Below are 24633 nucleotides of genomic sequence, written 5' to 3'. Positions count from 1 at the left end.
CAGGACCACCAGTACTCAAATGAGTATAATAAATATGTAAGAGGAGCCTAGAACACAGAGTTTCCCAAAATTATTTGACCACAAAACAGATTTGGGGTTTGTTTGTTTTGTTGTATTTTGAGGAGAAACTCAAGGAAAGAGAGCTCTGCAAAACACTATGGAAATAATGCATTCGGTTACTAGATGTATATATAACGTGAACTGGGAGCCTAGGTGAACGGACACGGAGACTTTCTTCAGTAATCAGGGAATGCCTCATGGAGGAAGTGGTGTCTGAAGTGAGACATAAAGAGTAAGAGGGAGGTGCCAGGTGGGCAAGCTGTGGGAAGGCAGAGAACTGACTAGTGCAGAGGTCCTGAAACTAGAGCGAGCCTGCCTATTTAGGGAAACTCTAAGGAAATGTTACAGAACTCTAATATTTTTGTCTCTCTCCAAGAGACAGATGCTAGAATTTCAAGTTCAGGTCAGAAGCTGTTTACTTACTAGGAAATCCTAGCCTAGGGCTGCGTCCAGTCTCTGTCCTCATCTCTCATTTTTCTTTTTCCTGTGTTTCTCAAGAGGGACCAGGTGAGGAGCCACGGCAGCTGCCTGGGGTTTTCTTATTCCTTTATTTCTATATTTACAGTAAATATTTTCTTACTTTTAAAACCACTTCTCATGTCTGCAATTTGAAAGCAAGATATCAATCTGATCCAATGAACCTACAACTTTATAAAACTGCATATGAGATGCTGTGATTTCGATCATCCAGACTATGTCCAAGGTGTGATTCCTTCATTTAATAACTTGTATATTTCACATAAGAACAGTGATTTTTAATCCTGAGATGATTTAAAATATATGTGCCCCGATTCCATGTGAAGAATTTCTATTGAAGTTTTGATATTTTATAGAACAAATGCTGAAGAGATTTTATAGAAATTTAAAAGCCTGTTTTAAGATACTGGGACAAATTATAACAACATAAAGGTAACAACTGGAGTATATAGATACACTAAGAGTTGTGGTTTTTTCATATAGAAATTGGCTGCCAGAACATATAAGGCAGACTTGAAAGTCATTTATATACAAGAAGAATTAACTCTCTCTCTCTCTCCTCCTTCCAAGAAATGGAGTATCCAATAAGGGAGTTCTAGCAGTTAAGAACTACTGAAGCATGGCCAAAGACCAAGAAAAATCTGCCTAAATGGCTTTGATTTGGGAAGGCTTAACACCAAATAATTTTTATTCTGTAGCTGATGAGCTATTAACTGCCAAATGAAAGCATATTGGACTATAATTTCTCCTAAGAGAATCACCCACTCCTAGAGGCTAGAAAGATGTGAGCAACAATGTAAGGTGTGACAGATCTTACCTCAGTGCAAACTGAGACTGCCACATAAATATACTGAGGACATCACTTCAACTATCCATGGAAATGTGTCTCTAATCTGACATATTCAAGAATCAGAAAGGAGTGACATCACCAAATGGTGAAGTAGCAGACCCTAGCCACTGTCCTCCCACGAAGATCAACAAACATCTATCCACAAACAGAAGCAGCTCTGGGACAGCTCAGAAGTCCACTTAAGAAATTTCAGCAGCAACAACAACAACAAAACAAAACTGAGAATAATCCCACAAAAAGGGGAAGAAAAATAACTTCATTCTGCCTATATCATCTCATTCCCCAGGCAGGCACTGCTCAGAGCCAAGAGGGAACTCCCCAACTAGAAAGATTTCTCCTGGCTGGGAAAGAGCAAGCAGGGTGAGCAAGCAGCTTCCCCAGCCTTTCAAGGCACCACGCAAAGGACCCACTTTGGTTTCACACCACGCAGAGACTGGCAAAGTTGAGACTATCGAGATGACTGGGAACAAGGAAGAAAGAGCAGAGAATACTGGTATCAGCCATACAGCAAGAGTGACCAAGATTCCCAGTGGCTTGCTGTGCAGAGGACCCCAGCAGCTTTTACCACTGAAGAAGTCACCACAGACCCCCTGCAGGTTTTACCGATTTTCACCCCACAGGTATTTGCAGACAAGATGCCAGCTAACTGCATGAGTCCCTCCCTACTCCCTCCTCTGCTGCATCCTGGAATCCACACCAGCTTGCTCAGGCCTCTGCAGCTGCGTGAGTACAAGACACCAGCCTAGATCCCTAAGGCTGATCCCCACTGCCATACATACGCTTGGGGCTAGCCCCTCCAACTGTGCACTTGCACGCCACTTCCCTGACTCCTCTCACCAGCCTCCACTGTGAGAGCCTGCAGCCACAGAAATGCACATGGACAGCCAGAGTCCCCACACCTGCCCTGGGCTCAGCTCTGACCCTGTCTCCTATCAAAGGCCTGCACTACTATGCATGCGCACGAGGTGAGACCCTGCAGCCACAAAAGTACATGCCAATGACAAGGGCCCCCATAGCACCTGCAGCTGGCCCTGGCCCTTGCTGCTGGCCCTGGACCCCACTACTATGTGTATGTCTACAACAACCCCTGCCATACAGAGCTGGTACCTGCAGCCAAGTGTTTTCCCACCACCAGCACTGACTACCACTTCTGCCTGCCCTGATCCTTGGCCACTGAACCTGGAAGTGCTGTGAGGACCCCAACAGCCTTTAGAGCCACTGTGGACCCCTACAGCATGTGCCAAGGACCACTCAGTTGTTCAGTGGCCTGAACATCACTCCTCCCCGGACCAGAGCCGCCACACACTCTTGCACTTGGTGCCCAGCACCACAAGACTCACAGCACACTCCAGCATGTCCCCACCTGCTGGCGAAGGTCTTTTCCTAGGGATCAGTCCATAAAGTCTGGAAGAGGTAGATAAAGAAGGAAGGCAAGATAAAGACTTCCAAACAAACAAAAGCTGAGGAGGTTCATTACCACTAGACCAGCCTATACAAGAAATGCTGAAAGGAGTTGTCCAAGCTGAAATGAAAGGATGCTAATTAGTAAAAATAAAATTGTATGAAAATAGAAAATATACAACACGCTGGCAAAGTAAATAGATTTAGAATACTCTAATACTATAAAATGGCGGTCTATTAACCACTTAACTCTAGTATAAAGGTTAAAGGACAAAAGTACTAAAAATAGCTGTAGCTACAATGATTTGTTAATGGATACACAATCTAAAAAGATGTAAATTTTGGCACCAAAAACATAAAATGCAGGGAGGAGGGCAAAAGGGTAGAGTTTTTGTATGCAATCAAAGTTGGTATCAGCTTCAAATAGACTGCTATATCAGTAAGATATTTCAAGTAACTTCAAGGTACCACAAAACAAAAAGCTATAGTAGATACACACAAGATAAAGGAATCGAAGTATACTACTATCAGAAAATCATCAATTCGCAAAGGAAAGGAACAAAGGAACTACAAAATAGCAAGAAAACAATTAACAAAATGGTACTGGTAAGTCTTTACCTATCAATAATTATTTGAAATGCGAATGAATTAAAGTCTCCAATCAAAAGGCATAGAGTGATTGAATGGATTTAAAAAAAAAAAGACCCAACAATATGCTGCCCTAGTGAAACTAGCACACATGTGAAACTAGCACACATGTAAAACTAGCACACAACAGAAGATATGTACAAGAATACTCATAGCAGCATTATTTACAATAATAAAAGCAGGAAACAACCCAATTTATATAATAGATCAATCAAAATATATTTACAAATTGTATATTCATATAATACAATATTATACAGCAATAAAAATGAATAAACTATGATTACTTGTATCATCATTCATGAATCCAAGGAACATAATATTGACTGATAAAAGCAAGTTACAAAAGTATAACTCCATCTATTCAAAATCCAGAAGCACACAAAACAAATACAATAAACTGTATAATTCTTATGAAAATAAGAAACACAAAATTCAGGAATACAATTACCTGAGAGAAGAAAAGGGATGGAATCATAGAAGGGCACAAACAGATTGTGTGTCACTGCAAATGTAGCATCATAGCCAGCTCTCCTGGGCAGTCACTTAAGCTCAAATTACTTCCCACTTGTAACCTCTATTAAAATATAATTGTCCTCCCATCCATTTCCTTGGGCCTATGCCCACTAACAAAACCAGCACTTTTCAGAAGTAGAAGAGTTATTAACGCTTACAGGTACAATACTTGTAATGTAGAGACATCAAAATGAGCTGATAACGGCATTACAGAGATTTGGTGAGTGTCAGCAGGGAAGATACACTGGAATTGACAGATCTGTGACAGCCAGCAAATTTCATGGCCCAGATATCACCTGTTACTCAAGAACCCAGAATAAATTCATTTTACTAAGCAAAAAATTAAACAGAACTACTTGCTCAAGGAGAAATAAGAAACAAAACATTTCGGTTCAAACCCATTATTGCATTTGCACCATATAGAAAAGAGAAATAATAGATTTGGTCATGATGTTATTCAGACACCATAGATAAAGCAAGTACCAGTGATATCTAACAGTATTTGATGATCACAGGGGACAGCGATTTACAGACTACCATGTAAATAACGTTTAAGAGCAGTTAGTTGTGTTTGTTTATACCACCAACTTAGCAAAAATTCCAAATAATCTTTCTAGTTGTCAATGTCAACAAACTGGAAATAGATTATAAGTTTAGTGTTCAAATAATATCTTCGCTTTTCTGTGGACTTACCTGAAAATGGCCAAAAAATCAACAGTTGGATTGCAGGCACAGAACCTCTTTAAGATTTTCTAAGCAATTATAGAAAAGCTCTTCCTGGAAAAGGTAAATAAGAAAACACTCATTTATTTTAATGTCATGCTGCTCTTTAGTTGACCAGAACACATGCATGAACTTGGAAGGCCTCAAACAGCAAAACGTACCAAAAACCTATGCATTTTTTTACTGAAGTAAAGTTGATTTACGATGCTGTGCCAATGTCTGCTGTACAGCAAAGTGACTCAGTTATACACAACAGACATTCTTCTTTTAATATGCTTTTCCATTATGGTTTATCACAGGATATTGAGTATAGTTCCCTGTGCTATAGATTAGGACCTTGTTGTTTATCCATTCTAAATGTAATAGTTTGCATCTACCAACCCCAAACTCCCAGTCCATCCCTCTCCCACCCCCATGCAACCACTAGTCTGTTCTCTATGTCTATGAGTCTGTTTCTGTTTTTCAGGTAGATTCATTTGTGCCATATTTTAGATGCCCATATAAGTGATACCATATGGTATTTGTCTTTCTCTTCCTGACTTACTTCATTTATCATGATAGTCTCTAGTTGCATCCATGTTGCTGTAAATGGCATTATTCCATTCTCTTTTATGGCTGAGTAGTATTCCATTGCGTATATACACCACATCTTCTTTATCCACTCATCTGTCGATGGACAATTAGGTTATTTCCATGGTTTGGCTATTATGAACAGTGCTGCTATGAACATAGAGGTGCATGTATCTTTTTGAACTATAGTTATCTCCAGGTATACTCCCAGGAGTTGGATTGCTGGGTCATATGGTAGTTCTATTTTTAGTTTTCTGAGGAACCTCCATACCATTTTCCATAGTGACTGTACCAACTTACATTCCCACCAACAGTGTAGGAGGGTTCCCTTTTCTCTGCACCCTCTCTAGCATTTGTTATTTGTAGACTTTTTAATGATGGCCCTTCTGACTGATGTGAGGTGGTACCTCATTGTAGTTTTGATTTGCATTTCTCTAATAATTAGTGATGTTGAGCATCTTTTCATGTGTTTACTGGCCATCTGTATGTCTTCTTTGGAGAAATGTCTATTAAGGTCTTCTGCCCATTTTTCGATTGCCAAAAAACACACATTTTGTTCTTCAAAAGAGGCAGAATTACTCTCGGGTTCTTTCAGGAAAAAAAAAGGACTCACAGAAAAACTGTTATTTCGAAGTAGTACTATAACCACGACAACAGTGAGAAATCACATCGGTAACACACATGAGAGAAAAGGGCTGTAAATTCTAATTTTTCCAGGAAGTTTTTTTTTTTTTTAAGTACTACCTACTTCAGCAGTTTCTCAGGACATTATTGGTTCTATACTAGAGTAATATTTGCTATTCACACTTGTGACTCCAAGTGATGAAAAAGAACTAAATCATCCTTCAAATATTTTGTAGTTACAATCCCTAGTTAGGCATGTGATGCATAATAATAAAAATGCCTAAAATTGAAGGCACTGATATATTAAAATTATCTTTTATGGAACACTGACTCAATTCTGTATATTGCATTCCATAAAAGAAGCTATTCACATACCAGATGTCAACCTCTCAGAAAATAAACTGTGCATCTAAAATATCTTACCTATCCATTACAAACTTTTATCTTGAAGGTGACTTTGAAATTGCTCATTACAAGCTCTTTGCAGGCACTTCATCTTGAATCAGTTTGACACTCCTAAAAGCCATCATTTCTTCAGTGTTTGGAAGTGGTTTCATTTAGATTTCAAGTTCTGAAGGCAATGTGTTTATCCAGAACCCATGCAAAATGTTGGTAATAATAAATGTTACATCTCAGTGATATGCCATACAAGCTTGGCAATCACCAAGTTTTACCATCCAAAAACACTGCTTTGATATCTCTACATATTACGGAAGAATCGTCTCATCTTCTCCCAACAAACTACTCCTTCCCTGCGTTCATGTATTTTTCCTTTTAGGTAGTTGGGAGTCAGTATTTTTTCTGTGGCTTACAGTTTTCTTAAAAACTCTCAGTGATGGGAGAGAGAAATATTAAAATTTATTTTAATTCGACTTTATCAAACAATATATTGTATCCAACACAAATTGCCCCAAAATTCCTTGACTCAAACAAGAGAATTAACTCCTTGGAGCATTAATTAATAATATTAAGACTCAACAAGCTAACTTAGCATTTGTGCCCAGTGAAGTGCTTTCTCCCCAAATGGAACATCAAAACCTCAGTCTGAGGTTCTTTACAGCTAAGCTGACCTATCTGGGAAGAGCCTTAGCCAACATAGATAAAAATGGGCACTACATCAGGTAAACTACCAGCATGATCTGAGTCATTATCTCATGGTGACCTTTGTCACATGATTACTTCTCAGACAATATGGGCTTTCTGGATCTTTAGACACCATTTCTTAGTTAATAAGTTTATCATTTGATAGAATTCTCTAAGGTGCATTACAATTCTGTTAACATTTAGCTTATTGTCACCAAAACTGTTCTATAACTTCTGTAAGCCTTCTTTGCTTGGGGTTATGAACAATTTTTATCTAATTCCATAAATAATCTAATTCACTAATCTAATCAAAGTAACTCCTAATATTCTCCAAAGTTACCCATATATTTGCACTTTTTTTTTATACAGCAGGTTCTTATTAGTCATCTGTTTTATACACATCAGTGTATACATGTCAATCCCAATCTCCCAATTCATCACACCACCACCACCACCACCCGCCACTTCCCCCGCTGGTGTCCATACGTTTTTTCTCTACTTCTGTGTCTCAATTTCTGCCCTGCAAACCGGTTCATCTGTACCATTTTCTAGGTTCCACATATATGCATTAATATACGATATTTGTTTTTCTCTTTCTGACTTAGTTCACTCTGTATGACAGTCTCTAGATGCATCCACATCTCTACAAATGAACCAATTTCATTCCTTTTTATGGCTGAGTAATATTCCATTGTATATATGTGCCACATCTTCTTTATCCATTCATCTGTCGATGGGCATTTAGGTTGCTTCCATGACCTGGCTATTGTAAATAGTGCTGCAATGAACACTGGGGTGCATGTGTCTTTTTGAATTATGTTTTTTTCTGGGTATATGCCAGTAGTGGGATTGCTGGGTCATATGGTAATTCTGTTTTTAGTTTTTTAATGCTTTTCTCTAGAGAGAGGAAAAAAAGCTATGGAAAAATATTGCCCCTGTTTTTCTTCTTTTATATTATCTGAATTTTTCTACAAAACATTTTTTCTGTCATCATAAAAAATACAAGTTTTTTAAGTTAAACACTAAGAACTCAATTGTGCTTCCTACAGAGCTAAGCATTGTGCAGCAGAATAAAATAATTAAATCATACATTAAAAGGTAATAAAAAACATTTTCAACATCTTTAATTTCACATGTTTGGAAAGAGAGAGAAGTAAGGGAAAACTTGTGAAAAATCCATCTCCTACAGGTTACCTCCCAGAGGGAAGGTTGGCCTCCTGCAAAGCTCAATGGAAACTGGCAATGGCAAAGGGCTTAAAACAATAAAAACTGGTCAACTGAACGATTTGGACCCCAGCTCCCCATCAGGTCTGGAAAATGACTGGTGCTCCCTTCAACGCTAATGAGGCTAATCTGGCTGAGTCTGCCACTTCATGAGCTGCAAATACACTGCGTGGACCCCAGAACCCAGATCACCCCTGGAGAGAGACTCGTGCCACCCTCCAACGGCCCCTAATGTGAGGTGGCAGTTTAGAGCTGCAGACCAGCTGCAGGTCTACAATGGCATATTGCTAGGTACCCCCAGCTCCTAATCACACCAGGGATGGTGCCTGTACTTCTCTAGCCATGCAGCTCAATAGTCCCACAGGATTAGGATCCCCACTCCTAGAAGATGTTTATATGTACATCTGAGGAAACAAATGAAATATAATGTAGGTGACTTACGTTTACCACTCATACCAGCCTGGGGTAAAAAGTGAAACACAAAGGCAGCCCTACAAAAATATTTCTCTAGCTTAACTCCCACCTGTTCCACAAAAACTTTAATCTCCTTCCAGCACCTCCTTCCAGCACCTCCCAAAATCTAGGAGTCCACAGACCTCATCTAGCGGGCTGCCTGCTAGTCCTGCTGTCTGTATGTTACATCAATTTTTCCTCCTCCTGTTCCATTTCAAGGAGGTGATGTGGCCAGTCACTGCAATAGCAGAAGAGCAATCTGCTGCCACAGTCCCCCAAAGGCATCATTGCCACTGGTGTCTGTCCTTTGTTCCGCTGCGGTCAGAGTAGCAGTGTTCATACTAGCTCCCTGTACACCAAGGATGCTACAAGTACACCTAGGATGAAGAAGAGGAGGAAGATTCCAAAAGGCCAATATCCGGATTGTGTGAGTTAGAATGTTGCCAACTGCAATGGATTCACTGGAGATGAATATGGACCAAACAAATTCACAGTAATTCTTAGACAGTCACTCTCAGAAATACAGACAGATGAATACGATGAATCCTTATCCTCAAGACATCATCTAGCAGAGAGCTAAGATATGCCATAAACGTAAGAAAAGCTATAGGGTAAGCCTCATAAGACAAGTACACAGAGCTTTGGGAGTTCAAAACAGGAAGAAGGCATTTCCCAGCTGTGGAAATCAAAGAAAGTTGAATGGAGAAGACAGTCTCTGCAAATGGATGGAAGAGGATTTTCCCGAAACAGCAACAGTCCACGATCCACTTGTCTGAACCCTGGAGCACATATTGATAAATGGTAGGAATATATCCCAGAAAAGTATGTTGGGCCAGATCCTCAAAGGTTCTGGATGTCAAACTATTCATATGTCCCCATTACCCTCACCATTAGGCCCTAACTCCTCCTCTGGCTTACAACCTATGAGCCCCCTGCTTCCACGCCAGCCTCATTCTTACCTCTCGCCACCTCTCACACTCTACATTCCAGCCAGACTATTTGGTTCCCTGAAGGTGTCCTATTCTCCCTGACCAATGGACACATGCTATCCTCTCTTCTTCTAACACTTTCCACCCTTTTCCTTCTCCCAGCCCCCTCCTTTTCTGTCCTGGCTAATTTACACTCATTTCTCAGGCCCAGCTTGGACTAGACTTTTCTGAAGGAAGCCTCGTCTGATAGATCACTAGTTCTCAGTTAGGTGCACTTTTACACATGTACTTCCCTTATCACACTTTTCATTAGGGACTGTTTTCCACACATCTGTAAGCTCCCTGAGAGCAATGACCGTGGCTTTCTCATTCATCATTTCATCCTCAGTGCCCAACACAATACCTGATATACAGTAAGTGCCCAATAAATAATTCTTGACTGAATGAGTACACGAATAAACAAATGACAAAATAAATGTTTTGACTTAAACTATTTTAAAAATACAAACCAGAGTAAATGACAGCAGCAAATATTTTAATGCTATTCACCATCTTTAAAAACATGAAACATTTTATAGATAATAAATGTTTCACAATTAGATGGTTATTTAACAAATACTATTTGCTAGAGGGAAAATTCCATGCAGTCGCCAGGTTATTTAACTTTTGTGCATCCTATCTCAGAGCCTTAATAAGCTTCCTATCTCTGATTATGTGGTGGTGACTGCAAAAGATAAAATTCTGCCTATGGTTTTATATTTCAGAAATCTTCAATGATGTATCATGAGGAAAACTCTTCTCCTCAAAGTTCCAAGGAAAATAAAAATTCTACCGTCTCCCAGAGTTGACACAATTATGACGTAATGTGGGCGTTTAATTTATGAATGTTTATACTGAGCAAAATGTGGGAGAACTATACTTATGATTTGACACAGGGAATGTAATAATAAAGTGAAATGTTGACCTTTTAGAGAGAAATAGAGTTCAAAAACATGAAGAACTTGAAAACTAAGAAACTGAAATTCTACTTGGTACATAGAGATATCCAGAAGTATCATGATTCATTTAAAGTCGAAGAGAATGAGTTGGAGAAAGCAAAGAAATAAAACAATTCAGAATGACTTCCACAAAAGAAAAAAAAAAATTACTGCTATTCAAACTATCAGAAAAGGACTTATTGTTAAGAAAGACAAAGAACTTTGCTGCTTCAGAAAGGAATGCAGGACTTAAATAAGGTTGAAATACCTACAGAGAATGCCTATTTCAACCTATAATTGAAAGCTAAACCAGGAGGCCAAGAAAGCAAAACTAAGTGGGCAGAGAATTAAATCTACCGTATCTAGGTAGCCAGTAACAGAAACAAACCAAGAGCCACATATGCTCATAGAAGAGTCCGTGTAAATGAAGCAGTACAGCAGAATGAGGCTGCGAATTTGAAATTTACACAGGTTACACACAGCTTATATCCAGGATCTCCACAAACAGCAGTAAAGGATCATTATACATGGGGGACCATATAATTTATCATTCAAACTGGAACACTTTTAAGATGTAAAAGGGTGCCACTAATAATTAAGCTGGTACGTAATTAAACTGAAACTGTCTCAGTCAAACTGAGATGTAGGGTCAACCTAATTATATATTAAACCCCTGTGTTATACCAGAGAAACACTTGAAGGACACCAGAGGTGAAATCTTCAGAGGAAAAACACAACTTCTTTGAGGAGGGGGCCACAAGTTTCCCAAGCAGGAGAGAATTAGAGGGTCTTCTGCTTAGTTGCTGACCTAGGTGAATGTGGTTGCATGTGTAATGTCCTATATTATTGGGCATACACAACATTTGCACAACTTGTAAATAATTTGTGTCTGAAATTTCTCAGTGTGTATATGCCCTTTCATTGTTTTTTTCTCAGTTGATGACATCTCTGAAATTTCAAGGCCCTAAATGTCAGGAATTTTGTTTCAATTTTCTGTTTATATGCTTGGCCTGTGTTGATTCTGCATAATGCATACAGGGGAACATGAAGATTACTTCCATCTCCGAAGAAATCTCTTGTTACAGCTCATGGATTAACCACCATCATTTCCTTAAGTGTGGTGATGCAGCACAGATGTCTTTGGATTACATGTAGGTCAGAGCCACAACAGCATACAGATGGCACACTCAAAAGGTGTGAATGATCTGAGATTAATGAAGGGCCACTTAACAAAGGTGTGGGCAGAGTAAAGGCAACTATAAGGGATGATAAAAACACCCAAAGGTTAGTAATCCTGAGACCACTACCACCCATACGCTTGAAAAGGCAAGGGAGAAAAGCCATCAAAGGAACATGGAGAAAGCTATAACTGCAGAATAGACCTACCAGGCAGGAGTTGTGGCCTTTGGCGAAAGAACACAGTCACTGCCAACCCACAACCCGGCAGAGAAGAAGCTGTGGAGTAAATACTCCAAATTCTTTTTCTTCCACCCGTCCGATCTCTAGTTGGCACTTCCCTTTGGCTTAATCCATAGGTCAGGAGTGCCTAGCTGACAATAATCCATAGCGATCAGCCTTCTAGGTAACAGGGAAAAATGGAGAAGACTAGAGAATGGATCTAGAAAGATAAATGGAGACTATCCAGCAGAATTTAATTGAATACTGTAAAAGCCCATATATATCTAAAGTCTAAATATGTCACATACATCCTTTAAAATTATAAGTGAAAACTAAGAATAATTTGATCTTTACAGGGATACCAGAGATAGAGAGGGTGTTATTAGTATTACCCTCATTTTACAGATGAAGAAGTCGTGGACAGAGAAGATAAATTACTTGCCTAAATCACCCAAAAAAGATGTAGTGAAGAACACTGAGTCCATGGACCTGTCAGAGAGCCAATTATTTCCCAAGCTTAGCTTCTACCTCTAAACCTAGAGATCTTCCCACTTGGCCTTAACCATAAAAGCTGGTATATTCCCCACTGTATGGCAGAAGGAGACTAAAAACTAATTAAACAAACACATACCAGCAGATTTACAGAATAAGAGCATTGTCTCTGCCTTCCAGGGGCTCTCAGCTTATGGACAGGAAAGTACGCTACTCTGAAAAATGTAGGAAGACTATCAGTCAGTCAAGGAGCATTCCACTAACACCTATTGATACTATGCACTAAATGCCAAGTATATAAAACTTGTGCGGCTGCAATTAGCCATTTTATTTTTGTGGTCATTTGTTATGATGACTTGTAGTTTATGAGGCTCAGGGGATTGGTGGTAAGTTGTCAAAACTGACTCAAATTGCAATAATGGTTGACACAACAGAGTATGAGTTGGCCAATGCAATATTAATAAGTTGACCCTAGGTCCCTTCATACAGAACCCTGCTGCAAGCCTCAAGTTCTGGTGGTGGAAAGAGTAATGAAAATTAGTACAAAATCAAGTGATGATCTGTGTTGCTCTCTGACTTAAGCAGAGTCATGGAAAGCCAGTGACCACTTAAAAACAGAGTAAAGCATGGGAATGACTATACAGATTACGCAGGATCTTACCTGAGACAAAGACTGCTCTGTATATACCAAAACCCTTTTTCTCCTGAGCATACAGGCAGACCACATTGCCTACCGTTCTTACAATCAGATGAGGCCACAGAACTGAGTTCTGGCCAATGTGGGAGAAGTGATTTGCTCCACTGTTAGCCTGGCCCATAAAACTCTCCAGAGATCTTCCACTTTCCCTCTTTTCTCATCTGCCAATTGACTGTCAATGTCCAGGGGACACTGGAAACTCTGAGTTAAAGATGGTGGAACCTATGTCAGCCTGAATCCTTGAATGACTATGTAGAATAGCCCCACACTTCCCTGAACGCCTCCTAGCCAACAATTGATTCAGTAAAATTAGTGAGGTAATTACAATGACCTTAAGAAATACATCATCTCTCAAGAATAAGCTCTCAACATTTTTATGTACAAATAAGGATATATATGTACAAAAAGTATACCCTATTCGACAAATTGTCATGTAATCTTTTTATCTGCCACCATATTGTGAACAATTTCCCGTATTCACAGAATCCTTCAACATTACAGTTTTTAATGACTCTATAGTGTTCCAAGTTGTGATTATACCACGCTTTTTTTTTTTTTTTGCCCTCTCGTCTCATTTATTAAAGAAACAGTAAGAAAAGGTACAATGCAGGAAAACACCAACCATCCTTTCACATCAGGCTGAACGAAGACGCTTCCCATTTTTAATTTTTTATAACTTCAATTTTTCAATTTTGCAAGTATATGATCCAAAGACTTGTGAGATCCTATTATCATAAAAAAGATCATTTCTTCATTATAATTATTTGCTGACCTACAGCTGCCATTCTGAGTAATGGACCACTGATTTTGTGCTGTTCAATCTCATACAAGTTAATATCTTTCTTTGAGTTTGTTCCATGTGATAAACCTTTCTCACATCCCATAGAAAGATATCCTACAAAAGTTAATAAATGTCCTTTAAAAGGTTACAGAATAAAAGGACTGGTGTGAATCATCAGACATTGGTATCAAATCAATGACTGTTCTATGACCTCTATTAGCATACAAAATGATTCATTCCGTTGTCCTAAATTGATGATGGTAAAGTCAAAAATAAAATATAAATCTATTTATTGTGAGGTTTATTTAATTTCCCCCTTCCAAAAGAAAACGTCTATATAGTCAACTGAGTTAACTGAACCCTATCTATTTTTTCACTTTCTCTATTAAAAGTGTAAACATAATCTCCTTTTGGAGTTTTTGAGAGTAGGGATTAGTAAACGTCTCCATGGACACACGCAATAAATTCAAAAGAAAGTGGATAATGTTGCACTATATTTTGCATAGTGCATAACTGCAATAGGAGAGAAAATAGAAGCTATCTCAAAACGTTTAAGGTGATGTAATTTAAATCGGGAAGATAAATTTTTTCTAGTTTCAAAAAAAATGCTGCCAAGTCATTTTATAAAAACAGTAACTAAGAGGAGTAAAATGAATAGATGAAGATCACATGGTTAGTAAGTGGAAGAGACAGATTTCAAAGCTAATACTGATTCCAAATATCATAAGCTTTCCATGTTAATCACACTTCTCACAAAGAGGCAGAGAAAGACACTAAGATGGGTTATTAGTGCCATAGCTTCCTCTGATGGACATAATTGAATTTTGATATTTATTTTTCATAGTCTTTTAAAAATACTCATATCTAAAAATAATCACATATAAGGATCTGGATAATATGTATAGAAACATAATTATCAAGTGTTTAACCAACATTGTGTCATAATTATATTACATTGTTTATTTTAGGATCTCTTGCTGGGAAAATCATTTCAAGGTTTTACTTTTTTATTGAAGTATAGTTGATTTACAGTGTTGTGTTAGAATCTGGTGCACAGCAAAGTGATTCAGTTACATATATATATTTCTTTTTCAGATTTTTTTCCATTATATGTTATTATAGATATTGAATATAATTCCTTGTGCTATACAGTAGGACCTTGTTGTTTATTTTATATATAGTAGTGTATATCTGTTAATCTCAAGCTCCTAATTTATCTGCCCCCTCAAGTTTATACTGTTGTATAGATGGCAGCAAGAGTGAAAGAAAGGTGAACGATATTGTGCATTTTGCCATATTCCAAGTAAAAGATAATGGTGGCTTGATCAGGATGGTACCATGAAGATGGTGAGGCATTGCCAAATTCTGATGTTTTTAAAGGCAGAGCTAATTGGAATTGTTTATAGATTGGATGCAGAATGTGAGATCACAAAAAAGGAGACAAGGATAACACCTAGGTTTTTGGCTGTGGCAGCAGGAAGAATGAACTTATCATTTAGTGAGAAAAAGTATGAAAGGAGAAGTTTGGGGAGGAAAGAACAGGAGTTTGGTTTTACAAATGCTAAGTTTGAGATATGCACTAGACATCTAAGTGAACATATAAAGAAGACACCTGGACAAAAGAGTCTGAAATTGACGATAAAATTCAGGCTGGTAATCAAAACCTGGGATTCAAGAATGTATTTAAAGTCATGAAACTGAATGTATTCTCTAATCAGGAGCCAGTGTAGACAGGGCAGAGAAGAGATCTAGGGCTGAGGCCTGAAGCAGTCAGTGTTTAGAGTTTGGGCAGACACAGAGTGAGTGGTTTTTTTCTCACACCAATCAGTTCTCCTACTTTCCAACACCAAGTATGTGTCCTACAATTCAATTCTGACACTAACTACCAAGAGTTAGCATCAAACTCCACAGGTTTGATGGTTCAGTCCCACAAGACTGTCCCACATCAGATACCGGTTGTCAATGTTAGAAACAAGACAACAGGCCCAAAATGGAATCACTTATGCTAAGCCCCATATCACCAAACCAAGACTTGACTTAATTACAGTTTGACTCTCCCAGAAATGGAATCTTAAACCCGTCAATCAGGAATCACCTGATCAGCACTAGTTAGGTAGTCTACCTGACAGACTCTTGCCATCCCCCAAAGGAAAGTCACTTTGCTATAACTAACCCACTCTTTTGCCTAGTATAACTTCCTTGTTCCCACTCCCTTCTGCCTATAAAAGTCATTTTGTACAACTCCTCAAAGCTCCTTTCCACCTGCTAGATGGATTGCAGCATAATTCGAATTGACCTTTGCTCAAATAAACTTTAAAACTTTAATATTACAAACAGAGCTACCATGTGACCCAGCAATCCCACTACTGGGCATATACCCTGAGAAAACCATAATTCGGGAAGAGTCATGTACCAAAATGTTCATTGCAGCTCTATTTGCAGTAGCCCGGAGATGGAAGCAACCTGGGTGTCCATCATCGGATGAATGGATAAAGAAGATGTGGCACATATATACAATGGAATATTACTCAGCCATAAAAAGAAACGAAATTGAGTTATTTGTAGTGAGGTGGATAGACCTAGAGTCTGTCATACAGAGTGAAGTAAGTCAGAAAGAGAAAGACAAACACCGTATGCTAACACATATATATGGAATTTAAGAAAAAAAAATGTCATGAAGAACCTAGGGGTAAGACAGGAATAAAGACACAGACCTACTAGAGAATGGACTTGAGGATATGGGGAGGGGGAAGGGTAAGCTGTGACAAAGCGAGAGAGAGGCATGGACATAAATACCCTACCAAACGTAAGGTAGATAGCTAGTGGGAAGCAGCCGCATAGCACAGGGAGATCAGCTGGGTACTTTGTGACCGCCTGGAGGGGTGGGATAAGGAGGGTGGGAGGGAGGGAGACGCAAGAGGGAAGAGATATGGGAACATATGTATATGTATAACTGATTCACTTTGTTATAAAGCAGAAACTAACACACCATTGTAAAGCAATTACACTCCAATAAAGATGTAAAAAAAAAAAAAACTTTAATATGCCTCAGTTTAATCCTTTAACGGCGTCAAAAGAGGGAATTGAAGGAGACCCATGGTTCCCAGAACAATAAGTGAAAAGGCGTGGGTACCTTTTGAGCCCCTCAAGCCTGCGGGTTTCTTGGTGCTTCTGGAGGTCATGGGAAAGTTCCTCTCAGATCCTAGCTCTACAGATTTTGCATTATGAGCTTTCAGAATTTATTTGAGCATTTCTTTTTCCAGACTGGGTCTGCCTTAAAAACCAGATTGGGTCTGGGGTTGGACTGGGTCCAGGGTCAGACTAGGTCCAACTTAAGCTGGACTGGGTCCAGTGTGAGGCCTCAGGTGAATAAAATTTTGTTTTAAGGCTGAACAAGCAGTTTAACCTTACCAAAATAATCTTGAATTAAAGTGGCCACAGTGGAGAACTTTTAAGCCAAATAAGTTTATCTATTCATGAGACGCCCTAGAGAAAAAGGGGTCTCAGCCAAGCATTCACCACAAAGCGTAGAGGAAAAATTATTTTTCCTCCTCTATAATTTCTGGTACCAAGATAAGACCTGCTGGGACACCCCACTTGCTCCAGAACCTGCGGACAGAATCCTGGGAAAACTGGCAGAAACCTGCAGACAGAATCCTGGGAAAACTGGCAGAAACCTGTAAAGGGTGAGAATTCTTACCCAAGTCAGCTGTCCTAGATTTCCATCTGTGGTGCCTGGCTGAGAGAGAAAGGTAAAATTTCACATTGTCCCTTTCTTTCCAAATTCAAACTGGCAGGCAAAAAAAAAATTTTAAGAATTAAATCTTTGAATTGTGACTCGCGAACTTGCTTTCAGGTACCCACTGGTTGTCAAGTCTTTCTCTACCAGGAACAGCTACTGCCTTCTTGTTTGTCTCATTTTGTGTCCTGAGAACTTGGCTTGGCAACCATAAGGTTGAGAGCCCCCAAAATATGGCTGGACATAAATGTGGGTTGCACCCCATTTGTGGCTAGAAAAGTACTCCCATTTGCAGCTAGTGTCTTGCTGACTGTTGCCAGCTCTCAAGGGGAATGATCTGGGTCTCTTTTTTTAAGTTATCCTTGGGAGTGACTCTGGATTTTGGGAGGGTGATATGTTTTGCACCTTTTGGGGGGATGCCTCTTGTGGCCAAGGTGGTGTTCAACACTGCCAGGAATATTTACTGCTTGGCCCCGCTGAAACCCGACAAGATGTATGAGATTTTTGGGTTTTTTTAAGTAGTTCTATGGTCAGAGGTTGGCCAAATTAGAAGCTTATATTCAAAGTCCGATAAGAACTTTTTTTGAGGCTTTCTCCCCTAAGCTAAAATGAACCCATGTACCCAGAGGGAAGGAAAAACATTCTCGAGGCTTTATGGAAGGATTTACTAAAACATTCCAAAGACACACAGTTCTAAATCTAGAACATGGGAAATTTCTGATTTCCATTTTAGTTGAAGATCTTCTCCCTGATATAAAGAAGCAAACTGAATAATGTAGTTGGATGGGTGGAGCAGCCTCTTTAATCATGCAGTTTGCAACCCAATTCTTTGAGGAATTAAAAACAACCGTACTTATCTTACAAATCTAATCTTTATAAGAACAGAAGTGTGGCTCTAAAAACACTTCAAAATTCACCTATTTTTTAACCAATCTCAAAACCTTCCTATTCATTTTAAAGGCTTGCAATTATTGTAAAGATCTAGGCTTATGGAACAAAAGTCTCTCTTGGTGGAATTTGCATTCTTTCTCTGTATCTTTTGAGATGTAAGTTTTCTACACAGTCTTCTCCAGGAACCAAGTTAATTCTTATCAGAAAGAGAGAAAAGAAAAAAAAAAGGAAAGCCTATTTTGAAAACTAGGCCTTAAAAAAATCGTAAAAGTCTCTTCCACAAATGTTAGTAAAAGCTTTCACCATCTGAGAAGGTAAACTTATTCCATCTGCTAGAAACATGATTTTGATCCAGCTGTTCTTTTATAAACTAGTAAGTTATGAATTATTATACCTGTCTTGTGGCTAAAATTTTAAAACAAAAGCTATAAGATCTGTTTGCACCTGTCTGTATGTTTATGTATGTCTATGTATGTATATTATAAATGTGATTTTTTTCTACCTCCAAACAGTATTGTCAAAATTAATTTATAAAGAGTTCTATTTAATTGAATTAAAGACAAACAAGCATTTATATAAATCAAGTGTACTCTCAGAAATATAAAAACTAACACAAATGTTTTATTAAGTTCACATGATCTAGGATATTCTTCAGTAAATAAAAGCTAGTTTATGTTTGTTGGTTTAATTAAAACAGGCATGCCTTTAGAGTTATCAGCATTAAATATAATACTTTTATTATACCTACATTTACTAACAGTCAAATAAGCTCATGTCACCTCTGTCAGAGAATTTGTCAACAAGAATGATAACTTAAAATGATAATGAACTGTTTAATGTCTCATGAAATTTTCATGACTAATCTAAACATAATTGTTAAGAACAAGTGAATTAAATAGATGTAAGATAAAATTTATAAATGAAATTTTCAATTACAATTATGGTTTATGGTATGTCTACTTCAAAATAGTTTCCACAAAATTGACTTATTTGTAGTGAGGTGGATGGACCTAGAGAGTGTCATATAGAATGAAGTAAGTCAGAAAGAAAAATAAATACCGTATGCTAACACATATAATGGAATCAAAAAAAAAAAATGGTTCTGAAGAACCTAGGGGCAGGACAGGAATAAAGACGCAGACCTAGAGAATGGACTTGAGGACACGGGGAGGGGGAAGGTGAAGCTGGGATGAAGTGAGAGAGTGGCATGGACTTATATATACTACCAAATGTAAAATAGATAGCTAGTGGGAAGCAGCCACGTAGCACAGGGAGATCAGCTCAGTGCTTTGTGACCACCTAGAGGGGTGGGATAGGGAGGGTGGGAGGGAGATGCAATAGGGAGGAGATATGGGGATATATGTATATGTATAGCTGATTCACTTTGTTATACAGCAGAAACTAACACACCATTGTAAAGCAATTATACTCCAATAAAGATGTTAAAAATAAATAAAAATAAACTTTAAAAAGTTTCCAAAATCTTATTGGTAGCTTGAAACCTTAAAGTTCTACTGAGATCAGTTAAATGATAGATATTCATTGACTATCTAGATCAGTTCCAAATAAAATAAAATACTGAAATGTTAATTATTGAGCATAGGTTTATTCACTTGGGCTTCTTTTTTACAGTAGAACTAGAGATATTTGAGTTTATTAGTAAACATGTTTTATACCACACTGAAAAGTTTACTCTGAGGAAGACTATATATATAAATTTGGCTAGCACTGAGGGCCATTGTCCCATGGCCTCTTCAGCCTCCATTTGTATTAAAATAGTCAAATACAGGCCTTTTCCCAATGCTGGGTTCTAGAATCATTCAGCATTATATGCTGAGTTTGATTGATCCACTTTGCTAAATCCCCATCTTTCCAGGCTGACTTCTAGCCTTTGCCTTCCTCCGAAAGAGAACACCCTCTGATAGGCTTATCCTAGTTAATAAATCCTTTTCCTTTGAATGGTGCTCCTCATTAAAAACAAATTCAGTTTGTTCCAGGATACCTAGACCGGCACCTATCTCCACTAAGGTTCTTTCTGTCTTATGAGCCAGTGTTGTTTAATCTATCATGCTCGTGTAGCCATTATGTGCCAAACGCCTAAGTGCAGTTAGTATACATGTTTTGCACTCCAGAATGTTTGGTCCCTCACACTAGAGTTAGTTGAGTGGTAGGCACAGCTAGATGCAACTTAGTTTGAGTATGCCATAAGACCTCTCACAGCCTTCTTCACCTCAGCGTGGGGCCATTGCCCAGGAGAACGCAGATCTACTACTTGACGGCCATTGTTTTAATCCCATCAGGTCCCCACTGTTTTTCCCTATTTTGCACTTTCCATCCACAAAAACAAGGGTGACATGTATTTGTGCCTGGCATACTGTAGCGTGTTGGGCATGCTGCCATTGTATTTTATCCATCATAGCCAGGGACCTTTCTAAGCATTTGATCATCATTGTTTATAGTTACGCAGGGATCAGTTTGCTGGGAACCACACTCTACACATTTTGAGGTGTCAACAGAAAGCAGTTCTCAGAAATTCCTTCCCAGATGATATCCTCTGTAGTAGATATAACCTGAAAATGAAAGTTAAAAGATACTGGCACAGGGGCTTCCCTGGTGGCGCAGTGGTTGGGGGTCCGCCTGCCGATGCAGGGAGCACGGGTTCGTGCCCTGGTCCAGGGGGGATCCCACGTGCCGCGGAGCGGCTGGGCCCGTGAGCCATGGCCGCTGAGCCTGCGCGTCTGGAGCCTGTGCTCCGCAGCGGGAGAGGCCACGGCGGTGAGAGGCCCGCGTACCGCAAAAAAAAAAAAAAAAAAAGATACTGGCACATTATTAGATGCACTTAGTTATTAACATTTGGTCCAGTTCATCATCATCTCATATGACCAGAATGTTTCCCAGAGCAATGCCTCTCAGGTTTGTATGGCACCATTCAATTTTCCAAAGCAAGGCTGGTCTCAGCAAACACATAGCTTTACCCTTCCAGGCAACAGGTACAATTGTGCGAAGAAATGATATTACTCCCTTGTTCTGAGCTTCCTTCAAAGCATTAATATAATGTTGGACTTCCCTCATTGCATTACCCACTTATTCATTCCTTTACCCACAGCTATTATTTCTCCTTCTCTCCATTTGTCATTTATGTTTACCCTAATATTTCCACCTTTGGAAGGGACATTAAGTTCATCCACAGTGCTGGTCCAGATATATGGCAGCAATACTAGTCTAGCAAGTGTTTTCCCCTCAGATCACTCCCATTCAGATAGGGCAGGGATACACAGATACAGAACCAATGATCTGTCCCAACCTTAGACATAATAGTAGAATTCACCTGTCAGCCCCAACTTTATCAGATGGGATGAACGCACAATCCATCCTAACAAGCCCTTGGAAATTCTGGAATAAAAGTTTAAAGGTATAGTTACAAGTCTCTTGCTTAGGAATCATCTCTGCTTCTGGCACCTGCAATCATCTATGCTTGCTTCCCTGGTCCTGGGACCACCGCAGCAGGTAGAAAAAAGAGAAAGCTGAGGTGATAAAGGGAAGAACTGTATAGTCGCACTACCATCCTCCTTCACCCTCATCTTCTTCAGATCCCTCAGAAAACCAGGGGAATCTATCCAGTGGGGACTCACCCTTGGCCCTCTCATATGAATGTAAACACAGACTCATGAAAGCATATGAACCAGCCCTTTATGCCTATATCTCTCCTAACTTAGGACAGCAAATGTTTCAAAGGCCTATTTCAATTCTCTATTAGATCATTATTCTGAGGATGAAATGCAACAGGATATGTCCACTTGATTTGATAGCTCTTTGAACACTGTTGGATACTATGGGATGTAAAATGTGTTGCTTAGTCTGAAGAAATATAACTCAGCAGCCCAAATTGGTACAGTACCTTCTATTCCAATCCTTTAATGGTATAATGAGCATTTGCATCTATCACAAAGTATGCAAAGCCTGGTATAGGGTAAGTGTCTATTCCTGTCACGATCCATTTATAGCCTCCTGGGGCTACCAGCATGGGTCTAAGATAATACACTTGCCAGCTATGTGCAAGGCCTTCCCCCTAGGAATCTTCCCCGTAGCCATCTGCAATCTCTGTCTCTCTGCAGTCTCTAACAGCACAGTTCTTGTTGGCACTTTGTGCCTCAGAGGGTGCAAGAGGAATATGCCCAGATTCAGCCTATCTCTGCATTACTGCAGTCTCCCCCACCATGTCTGCTCAGTTTATGGATCCAAGTAGAATGAACCACTTCAGTAGAATGAACCAAAAAGTCTACTTGGTGTTTCCAACTACCTTCTGAACCTGGAAGAAGATTCTTCTGATGGGTATCAACATGTCCTACTTTAATACAACCCTCAAATTCCCATAGTGACTTCCATAGAGCTGTGTCCTATAAAAGCATTCCTTTAGTAGACCAGGTGTCCACTTCCCTCTTGCCTGACCATAAGGCCAAGCCATTGGTCATCACCCATGAGTCAATAAAAACCAAAACGTAGGGGCTTTTGTCATTGTTCAATTGTTCCATCACTGCTAAGAAAAGACCAGGCAATGCATCCCACTGAGCTGATTTATTTTTCCCTTCCTCTATCAGAGTGGTGGCCTTCTAAATGGGATGTTTTCCATTCACCTTGGAACCACCATCCATAAGCCAAACAGCTCTCTGTTGGTCAGTCGGGAGTTGTTTATAGGGCACTATCCAAGTGGCAATAGAATCCAGCTGCTCCTCACACAATTCCAAATTCATACTTAGAAAAAAGAGGATCCCTACTCATGCCTATATCCTCCTTGCATTCCTTTGGTAGCTCAATCTGGTATAAACCGTTTCCATCTTATTGTGGAACCCTTCTGGGCCCTGTCCTCTCCATTAGAGTGCTTCTTCAACATCATCCATGAGCCAGGGCTGTTCTAGAAAATCCCACTCCTGATACCAAATGATTGGCTTTTTCCTCACACCAACCAATTCTCCAACTCTCTGACACCAACCAAGTGTCCTACAATTTAACATTAACTATACAGAGATAGTGTCAGATACCACAGGTTTAAGAGCTCAGTCCCACAGGACTACCGTCACTTCAGGCACCAGCGGTCAATATCAAGTCCTCAGCTTACCATACTTTTGTCCAACTTGGCTACAAAGTCAGAGGTTCCCACAAACCACCCCCTCAGGTTCAATAATTTGCTAAAAAGGAAGCTGAGGGGAAAGATACATGAAGGAGGAAGAAAAGTAGGAGACTGTGGTGTCCTGAAGCCAAGTGAAGAAAGGGTTTCAAGAAAGAGGGATGATTGACTGTGTAAAAAGTCATTGATTGATGGCACAAGAAAGCTGAAGACAAATGATCACTGGATTAAACAGTGGACACATGATTGGTAACTTTTATAAGAACTGTTTGTCTGGAGTGGAGGGGATGAAAATCTGGTTGGAGCAGGTTTGAGAGAGAATGAGAGAAGAAAAATTAGGGACCATGCTGCCCCTAAAAGAGAATGTGAAATCAAGAGAGATTTAGGGGGGTTTGTTATTTTTAAGATAGAAGATACTATCAGCATATTATTTTGCTGATGGGAATGATCCACTGCAAGGGGGGATATTGGTAAGTCAAGACGTAAAATGGAAAATTACTGGCACTCTGTCCCTCAAAAGAGGAGAGGGAATGGGATCCAGTACACATTTAGAGGGGTTGGCCTTATCTAAGATCAGAGATAGCCATCCTTAGTAACAGGGAGGAAAGCACAGATACAGGAAGGTGGGCAAATGTGCCAGTGTGTGCTTAAGCAAGTCTCTTAAAATTGCTCTTCTCAGATGAAAAAGGAAAATCAGTTGCAAGTACAGATTAGAGGGAGTGTCGGGAAGTTTAAAGAGAGAAAAGATATTAAATGCTTTACACAGGGATTCTCAACCTTAGCACTACAGATATTTAGCGGTTGATAATTCTTTGTGGGGCAGGGAGGGTTGTCTGTGTATCATAGGATGTTTAGCAGCATCCCTTATCTCTACCCACGAGATGCCAGTAGCACTCCCTCTTCCAGGTTATGACAACCAAAAATATCTCCAGATATTGCCAATGTCCTCTGGTGGCAAAACCGCCCCTGGTTGAG

At 39.4% G+C, this 24633-nt stretch overlaps 1 long non-coding RNA gene across 2 annotated transcripts in view; it reads right to left on the bottom strand.

Annotated features, from left to right (window-relative positions):
- LOC137220667 (uncharacterized) overlaps positions 1-24633 on the bottom strand; it is a 148249-nt gene that overhangs the window by 105011 nt on the left and 18605 nt on the right. For both annotated transcript variants that reach the window (XR_010941735.1, XR_010941734.1), the window contains exons 2-3: positions 5220-5341; positions 4646-4729 (exon numbers count right to left, since the gene is read on the bottom strand). This is a non-coding gene — a long non-coding RNA (uncharacterized lncRNA). The remainder of the gene's footprint in view (positions 1-4645; positions 4730-5219; positions 5342-24633) is intronic.

Source organism: Pseudorca crassidens, chromosome 3 (genome assembly GCF_039906515.1).
Source record: "Pseudorca crassidens isolate mPseCra1 chromosome 3, mPseCra1.hap1, whole genome shotgun sequence".
Classification (NCBI taxonomy): domain Eukaryota; kingdom Metazoa; phylum Chordata; class Mammalia; order Artiodactyla; family Delphinidae; genus Pseudorca; species Pseudorca crassidens.
This window is presented reverse-complemented; position numbering and strand designations above follow the sequence as displayed.